This window comes from Neomonachus schauinslandi, chromosome 2 (assembly GCF_002201575.2).
Source record: "Neomonachus schauinslandi chromosome 2, ASM220157v2, whole genome shotgun sequence".
In the NCBI taxonomy this organism is placed as follows: Eukaryota; Metazoa; Chordata; class Mammalia; order Carnivora; family Phocidae; genus Neomonachus; species Neomonachus schauinslandi.
The window spans coordinates 30,451,442-30,461,187 of NC_058404.1; the positions used below are offsets into that span (position 1 = coordinate 30,451,442).

Here is a 9,746-nt window from a genome sequence, read left to right on the forward strand (position 1 = left end):
ATGGCTAGAGAGATCAAAAGCCAAAAACAAAGACAATTTTTAAACACTACCCATACATTAAAGAACTTTAATTGCTTCATCTAATATTTAGAGTTGTAAATGTTTAAAAATAGTTTCCTTAGCCTGGGAGAAAAGAGAGGGAAGGGAGAGGAAGGAAAAGAAGGTAAAACCAAAGGAAAAAGTAAAAAAAAAAAGATTAGCTAGCCTTCTTTGTGCAACAAAGCAATTAAAGAGACATCTTCAGAGAATGAAAAATAAAGACATCAGCTCTGGAAGCTGAGGTGACCATGCTTTTTGGCTTCCAGAAGCTGGAGGTAATATTGCCACAGTTGGTGGCACCAGAATTTCTATACAGAGTGACTCTGGAGCAACTGTCCTGCTGGAAGCAGCAGCTAGGAGCAGGTCCTGCAGCTGCATTTGCATAGCAAGATCTGTACTCTTACCTTAGATCCGTATCTTTGTGTGCGTGGCCCTGGGGCAGTGATAAAAAGCAGAGGGATGAAAGCACCTGTCACACACACATCTCACCCTTTAGATCTGCCACTGCGGTTTGAATATACATGTACCCCCTTCCATACTTTTTATAACGGAGCGACAACAATTACCACAGGAGCCAATGAGATGAAGAAACACTCATATCTTATTAGAACTGGAAAGGATTTGAGAAATCAAGTCTGTGATCCGAAGGTCACACAGGAGCTGAACAAAATGTTGATCATTATCGGATCTGGCTGATAGAAACATGGAGGTTTGATGATAACACTCTCACTAATTTATGTATATTTGAAAACGTTCATAATGAAAAGTGAACAAGAGAGAGAGGGAGGTGGAAAAGGCGAGAGGAGGAGGAAGGGAGGCCTTGAGTCCTGCGGAAGAGAAACCCTGGGAATTTCCCCCTAAGCCAAGGATAAAGAATGGCCACAGCAAAGGACTTCATGCTCCGTACTCTACACTCATATGCCAAAGTAAACCAGGGCCCACAAATTCTGACCCTACCTTTAACCTGGGCTTTCTCTTTCGCAGAAATTTTCCCACCCATGGTCTCAGCTCTTAGGAACAAGTAGCCCCTCCAGACAGGTTGAGCAATGAGGGTCTGGATCTAACCAAAGGCAGACAATCGGATGTGAAATCAAAATGCCCCATGCTTTGGTCCCCTGTCGATCTTCCCCGTGCCACCAGAAAGGCAAACCAGCACACCTGCCTCCCCGCTGTACAGCTACATCACAGACGAGTAGATGGGGTTGCATTTTATGGATTCTAGTTGCAATCATTGTATAAACTCTTCTGTTTCTTGAAAATTCTTCACTATTCAGCAGGCCCAGAAAGGCATGTCAGCTCTTCATATGCCAAATGAATAACTGCCTCTTCACATGCCAAGTTCAGAAAGTGTTTAGAAGGAAAATTAAGGGAGCTTGACTTGATAAGCAGGGGGAGTTAGCACTTCATGGCAGACAGAAATGAGTAGACCAACCTACTCATATTCCACCCCAGGTGCTGTTTTTATCTCTATGGCTAAGCACTTCTCTGGCCATATGTAGGCTGAAAAACCACTGGAAATGTTGGGGAGGGCCCTTGGAAATAATTTTATATAAGGTTCAATCAATTCACCAAAAGATTCCTAAGAAGCTGCTAGGTGTCATGTATTGTGCTGTGTGCTAGAAATAAGATACAAATGATGCCAGGAAGGTCAAAGTGAAGTGGGTAAGGTTAAGAAGGAAATCACCAATGATAACACATTATGGCACATGTATTGCTGGGTGTTTAAACAGAGAAATCACACGAAGACAGAAAAGGCTAAGACCAGGACACGCCATTATGAGTTGAGTCTTGAGGGATGCCTGTGGGGCACCTGCTGATGGTGTGGAAAGCGAGCACACTGCAGGAAGAAGGAACAGAATGTACCAAGTCTTCAGACCACACGCAGTGTGCAATGTGCACACACTACCCACTGGGGGGAGCAGTCTTTGGACAAACATTATTATGTGCCTTCTATGTTTCTAAGCTAGGGGTGAGGGGCCAATGCAAACCAGAATCCAAAGTGCATGGAAGGGCTCCCTGTAACATCTGCTCAGGAGTGCTAGTGAGGGTCTCGCCTGGACTTATGCTGAGGGTCGGGAGGCAGAAAGGGCTCTTCTCCAGCCCTGGGTAAGAGCATCTCACACAGAGGGAAACTTAAGCTCCACAGGGTGGGGATTTAGGAGCAGAAGGAACAGGTAAAGGCAAGGTGAGCATTAGGAAAAATGTCAGCGAAGTATAGCTCTGTTGGCCCTTCCTTGCCCATTTCATTGGATCTTCCCAGATCCCTCCCTTCCTCAAATCTGTTTCTTGACCACCCTATCCCCCACAAACACACACACTCACCAAAGATCTCACAGGACCCTAGATGGCCTTTCCCAGAAACGGCCCTTACTCCAAAACTGAGTTTCATCTCCAAAAATTGTTCCATCACAGGACCTCCATCTGATGTTAAGAGGAGAACAAGCAAACTGAGTAGGAAGATTTGAATGATTAAAATTCTCTCAAATCTCTCTGGGGACTAATCTCTTTTTTTTCTTCAGTAGCACTGTTTAACTCAAATTATACATGGTATTTCAGGCAGTTTGGAAGGGATGTTTTAGGGTGGGGACTCATTTCAGTGGTCCTTCGAGGCTCCAACCAGAACACAGGCTCCACCACCCACGTATAAACTTGGCCCTGGGGGAAAAAAAAAGAAAGAGGAAACAGCTCTCCCACCTGAGAGAGGAGTCAGTCCCTCCATTCTCTGTCCTGGATCTGATCTATTCCACCAGTTTATGGGGAGCCCTGGGCTGCCCTGGGCTAATCGGTGTCTCTCCGTGAAGGCCAAGAGCCTGTGGGAGACGGGAGTGGAAGAGAGCTGCCCAAAGCAGGGGGAACGTGGCTCTGGGACCTGGGTCTGCCCTGACCCATTTCCAGCCCCTGCAGCCCAGCACATTTGGCCAAAGACTCATGTAAGCCCAGTGCCTTCCATCAGAGTAGCGTCCTACCCCCTCTATTCCCTACTCTCAAACCTTGCTTCGTCATCTCGTTCCTTCCCCCAGATGAGCAGATAATCCCACAGATGTTCAAGGGAATCTGATCCAGACTCTAGCATCCCCTCTGCTGCCCACCGGGCACAGCTCCTGCCCTCTCTGTGATTCTTAGACACATTTGATGGGGACGAGGAGCAGGCCTTGGATCCACAGGCCCCTGTCAGTGCTGTACCAAATCCTCTATCTTCTTCTGGGATGCAACCCTAACAAAACTGTCCCTGGCTCCAGTCCCACCCCAAGCTGGGCCTCCCCTGAGCAGAGAATTTTCCTTTTGGAAATGGCAGTGCCACCTCAGAACCTCAGGTTCAACATCCACTGATGAGGCTGGCCCAGGGGGCGATCCCCGTGGTGTCACCCCGGCTGTCCTCCAGGAGCCTGGTGTGGAGTAACCCCCAGAAAAGGCAGCTTTGACCCAAACCCTGCCAAACTGGAGGATCAGGAGTCTGGAATGTTTTCACCTCTTTGTCTCTCCAGTTTCAGGAAAATAGACAAAAGTAATCTCGAGGGGTGAAGGGAATCTTATCAGCTGAAGAGAACTCAAGGAAACCTCAGCTGTTTTGCAGGCTCATTCGTTTATTTTCTATGCAGTCACCCTGATAGCCCCCACTGGGCTCACTTCCCTTCCCTGTAAACAACTGGCTCTAATTAAACTCGTTCTGTTGGATGAAGGTATATAACCTTGGAGAGTCCATAAAAAATGGCTTCACTCTTCGGACTTCAAAAAGCGCGTGGTCCCTTTGTCAGGCCCTAGACAAGGTTAATTTATGTCGTCGCTATCTTACTCTGAAGGACTCTAGTTACTTCACATCTGTTCTCTGTCTAATCTCTGTAGGAACATTGTGGTGGTCTTGGCAGCTCAATGCATCTAGTGGTCTCTTAACTGTTTCCTGCCCAAAACGGACAGGCGTTCAGATTTGATTTTCTCTTCCCCCTTTGCCCCATAAAAGCTTTCAGTTTCCTCTCAGACGGTGTCCTGACAGCTTCATGTTCTCTGACTCCAGCTCGGAGGAACTATCCTGCTCCCCAGACTGGCTGACTTCAAGTATAGCCTGGGAAGCCCCGCAGGAGGAGAAGGCAATTATTATTTCATTTTCAAAATGGAGAGAAAAGATGACATGAGAGGGGAAATTATGCAAGAAAATATGGATGGGAGACAAGACTGTTTTTCAGTCTGTGGTTGCAATTAGAATTTTTTTTTTTAGACTTTTTAAAAATTAATTAGAATAAAAATATCAGCGTATATTACATTAGGGAATTCTTTTGTAAAAACATTTGCTTTAGTTGTGTATGTGTGTGTTTTCTGGGTCATAATTTTTATTTTAAGATTGATTTATTTTTGAGAGAAAGGGCGAGCAAGCAAGAGCATGCCCGGGGCGGGGGCCAGGTGGGGGGGTCAGCAGCGGGAGGGAGAAAGAATCTCAAGCAGACTTCATGCCCAGCATGAAGCCCAATGTGGGGCTTGATCCCAGGACCCTGAGATCATGACCTGAGCCAACATCAAGAGTCGGACACTTAACTGACTGAGCCACCGAGGCACCCCTTCTGGGTCATAATTTAAAATTCACTCAATTTTTTTTTTTTTTGGTGCAAGATAGTGGTTTATATAATTTGCAGCCCATTGACAGATACTTGAAGCGAGAAAGTGTAATGTTCCTCCAAGAAGCTCCCAACTACCTTACTGTTAAAATTCACTCCTTCCTGTGAGTTGCAGTCAAAATAGTCTGAAATGCGGCCCAGAGCCAGCGCAGTGAGGACCATCTTGCTTCCGAACATCCTGCTCACCGGTACACCAGGGGTTGGAAAAACCATGCTAGGCAAAGAACTTGCATCAAGATCAGGACTGAAATACATTAATGTGGATGACTTGGTTTGAGAAGGGCAGATACATGATGGCTATGATGAAGAGTATGAATGCCCCATTTTAGATGAAGACAGAGTAGTTGATGAATTAGAAAACCAAATGAGCAAAGGTGGAGTTATTGTTGATTACCATGGTTGTGATTTCTTTCTTGAACGCTGGTTTCATATAGTTTTTGTGCTGCAAGCAGATAACAGTGTATTATACAAAAGACTTGAAACAAGGGGTTATAATGAAAAGAAACTAAAAGAATATTCAGTGTGAAATTTTTCAAGTTCTTTATGAAGAAGCATTAGCATCCTACAAGGAAGAAATAGTACATCAACTGCCCAGCAATAAACCAGAAGATCTAGAGGATAATATCAATCAGATATTGAAGTGGATTGAGCAGTGGATCAAGGATCATAGCTCCTGACTTACAAGACTGGCCACTTCACAACCACTCTTGTTATATCCCTGCCATAATGAATAAATTGTCCAGTTATCAGTAAAACTTTCTTTTTTTTTTTTTTTTTTTTTTTTTAAAGATTTTATTTATTTATTTGACAGAGAGAGACACAGCGAGAGAGGGAACACAAGCAGGGGGAGTGGGAGAGGGACAAGCAGGCTCCCCGCAGAGCAGGGAGCCCCATGTGGGGCTTGAACCCAGGACCCTGGGATCATGACCTGAGCTGAAGGCAGTCGCTTAACCAACTGAGCCACCCAGGCGCCCCTCAGTAAAACTTTCTTATTAAGATTGTGCTGCAGGACTAGTAGATGGATAATCTAAAGGTTTATGTTTGGGCTTTTTTTTCTCCACAAGAAAGCAAAACATTCTCAAGTATAGTATATATAATATCATTAAGGATTTAAAGTAAAAACTGTCATCTTAAATGCTTCAACTGCTGAAGAATAAATAAATCTGACCAAATGGGTGGCTAAGCTGGTTACAAAAGAAAATGAAGATGATCCCTTAAAATAAAACTTAAGACTAAGGATAAAACATCAGAGGTTTTTCATTTTTATTTCTTAAATTAAAAAAACAAACACATGATTAAGTGGTAATGCTTATACTCTGTATAAAAACCAAAAGGTACAAAAGAGTATCCTGGAAAGGTAGGTTTCCCTTCCAGGCCATCCCTATTCTTCAGCCACCCAGAGCCCCCCTCCCTTTAGGAAGTAATGTTGCTGGTTTCCTGTGTCTCTTTTCAAGAGATCTTAGGCCTGGGAAGTGTGCATTTGTGTATGTTAGTTTCTTTAAGCATGTGGAAGCATGCTGTGTATGCTGTTCTGTATTTTTTTTTTCATTTAATATGTTATGGAGAGTATATCATCTCAGAACATACAGACCTCCTTATTCTTTTAAATTAAGATGAAATTCACCATTTAAAAAAAAATAGTCTGAAATGCTGGTGTGGTGCATTTGGAGCTGTCTTAGCTCTATAGCATTACCATTTTCCACCAAGGTGACTGTGAATGAATCCATTATCATCTCTGAGTCTCTTTTCTCATCTTCAAATTGGGAATAAATATGTGCCCAACTGACCTCACAGGGTGGTTGAGACGCCCTCATAAGATAAAACATGTGTAAGCTTTATACAAAAGCTCTATGCCAGTCACAATCCCCCCCCACAGACTAGAGGGGGCTCCAGAAAAGATCCTCAGGTTCGGTACTGGATGGGAGGCTGGGGCTTAGGCTTGCCTTCAGTGCTTCACACATTGCTTCCTTTGTTCAACAGTATTTATGGGATGTCTGCTATGCATCGGGAACTGTTTTAGTGTCTGGGGATAAACACACCAAGCCTTGCCTTCATGGAGTTTGTGTTCCAGTTGGGGGGGAGCCAAATTTAAAAAAAAATTAGTGTGTGATATGATGTTAAATTCTGTGGGGAAAAATGAAACAAGTCTACTAGTAGGCCAGTGAATCTGTTACCAATATTATCTAAAACCCCATGCAAGTTTTTTTAGCAAGTTTTGGTGGCTAAAAATGCCGGAAAATCTCTGTGCAATGGTGTTACTTTGAAGTAATGTGCTATGAAAGGCCCCCAAAGACCCTTTTTGTGAACGAGACCCTCGGCCTAGCTCTCCCCTGAGAGCTTTCTGAGATAATCAACCTGGGGCATCTCTCAGTTACATCACCATCAGTTTTGATAAAAACAGGCTCTAAAGTAACAGGACGGTCTTCTTGTCTAAAAGAGAAGTAAACACATGGAATTTGTTATCTGAACTAGTTGTAAAGCCAAAACATAGACAGGTTCAAGACAGGTTTAGATAAATACCTAGACAATAAATGCTCAATGGCGTTCAACATTTTCTAAGGACATTGTATTAAAGCATCCGAAGAGCCTGTGGGTGCTCTTGGCTCCTTTGTACCGAGCCATGTGCTTACTCATCATCATCGTTGACACTAGGTTACTGCTGCCTTATGACTTAAGTCCAAGGCCTCAAGCTTTTATGATAATTTTTAGCAGCAAAGTCCAAATCAGCAGACCACAGATGTAGAGTGTAAACTATGAAGCAGTAAAGCAGCCAAGGGCCTGGGGCTGGGAGACCTGGATGCTCATCCTAGCTTCCAGTTTGAACAAGTCAGTTCATATTTCTAAGGCTCACGGTCTCCTTTGCAAAACTATTTAGTCTCAATGAACTTTGTGGCCCCGCTTAGTGTAGGAACAACAAACAAACAAACAACGCCAACATGAGACACTGTCATGAGGTCCTATCCTTATCTGGGGAGAAACCAGCATGCTGTTGCCATGATGCTTTATGAGGTAGCAATGTGCTCGTGAATGAACCACATGCGATATGACCCTCAGTCTCACGCACTCAGACTCTTGAATTTGTCATCACTTTGAAAGTGAAACTGTTTCTCAAAGGGAGTACACATTAATCCAACTAACCAAGATTTATATATAAAAGGGAAATTCAAATTTTTGCTATTTAAAACACACACACACACATAACAAAACACTTGTTTTTATTGTCCTATGGTCTAGAGCAAGGTCAACAATCTATGGCTTGTGGGCCAGCTGACACCTGTTTCTGTAAATAAAGTGGTATTGAGCACAGCCATGGCCATTGGTTTTCATATTGTCTAGGGCTGCTTTTGTGCTGTGCACAGCAGCAGAGCTGGGTCGTCGTGACAGAGACGCTATGGCCTACAAAGCCCCAAATATCTGCAATCTTGCCCTTTACAGAAAAAAGTTTACCAAACCCTGGATGCAAATATTTTGTCAATACAACTAATATAATCTCTCGTTAAAGAACTAAATTAAACTACAGTGAGAAGATTGCTTAGTGATCACAAGAGCAGAGTAAGTGGGCTTCCTTGGATGATATTAAGTAGTAAACTGTCAGCTAAGAGAGAATAAGGCAGTATGTGGCCAAGGGAGCCATAATACTAAAATCCACTGGACAAATTTGTCCTTTGGGCTGTATTTGAATGGACAGTACCCATATTTGCTCCTCTCTGCTTTTTGTCATTGTGCCTCCATTGCTGAAGAATCCCTATCAGATCAATACTTTTATGTAGCATGAACAAAATGGGTTGTATTTCCTCCCTCCACAGAGCCCACCTCAACACAGGGACACATCTAATGAAATACAGACATGACTCCAAGGCCATGAAGTGTAATATAGATATGACCTCGAGGTGCTCTCGAATGGTGGTGAAGGGAGACTACTCTTGGCAACACAGCAGATGTCTGAAATCATCTCTCATTCTCTCATCAATGGTGTCCTCCAAAATCTTTCTCCTTTTTCAAAATTCCACCATATGCAGCTTCCATCTTAGAGGTTTCCGAATCACACAGGCAGGCTGCCTTTCTCATTTTGCATTTTATTTCTTTGGGCATCGCCATGCCTTTTCTTATATACATTAACTTGGTTTCCTCTAGTTATGTTCTTCAATAACTAACAAAAATCCCATGCCTAGGCAAGAAAATGAAAGAAAAGAAAACGGAAGGAAGAGAAGGAGAGAAGGGGAGAGAAAGGAAAAAAGAAATAAAAGAGAAGAAAGCTACTAATTTCTTTTTTTTAATTTTAAAATTAGTTTATTATTATCAATCAAGTAGAAAATTTTTGGATGTGTCCTGATGGACATGTTAGCAGAAGATTATAATGTTTATTTACTTTTTTAAAGAAAGTCATTAGCAGCAGAAGAAGAAGATAGCAGGAGGGGAAGAATGAAGGGGGGGAAATCGGAGGGGGAGATGAACCATGAGAAACAATGGACTCTGAAAAACAAACTGAGGGTTCTAGAGGGGAGGGGGGTGGGAGAATGGGTTAGTCTGGTGATGGGTATTAAAGAGGGCACGTTCTGCATGGAGCACTGGGTGTTATGCACAAATAATGAATCATGGAACACTACATCAAAAACTAATGATGTAATGTATGGTGATTAACATAATTTAAAAAATTAAATTAAAAATAAAATAAAATAAAAAATAAGTACCATTTTATAAGTACCACTTTATTTAACAACAGAAAGCTACTAATTTCTAAACCTTATCCCTGCCAGGGGTGCCTGGGTTGCTCAGTCAGTTAAGCGTCTGCCTTTGGCTCAGGTCTTGATCCCAGGTCCTGGGATCAAGCCCCACATTGGGTTCCCTGCTCAGCAAGGAGTCTGCTTCTCCCTCTCCCACTGCCCTACCCCCACATGTGTGTGCACGCACATTCTCTCTCTCTCTCAAATAAATAAATAAAGTCTTTTAAAAAAATAAAACAAACCTTATCCTTGTCATAATTCAATATGTATATTGTTATGTGTTGAACTGTGTCCTTCCCAGAAAAAGATATGTTGAAGTCCTAACTCCCAGTATTTGAGAATGTTACCTTATTTCAAAATAGAGTTGACATAATTA

General features: G+C 42.9%; 1 pseudogene; it reads left to right on the forward strand.

The window, feature by feature from the left end:
- The first annotated feature begins 4,776 nt into the window (after positions 1 to 4,776).
- On the forward strand, positions 4,777 to 5,323 carry LOC110584157 (annotated as a pseudogene).
- The last annotated feature ends 4,423 nt before the right edge of the window (positions 5,324 to 9,746 follow it).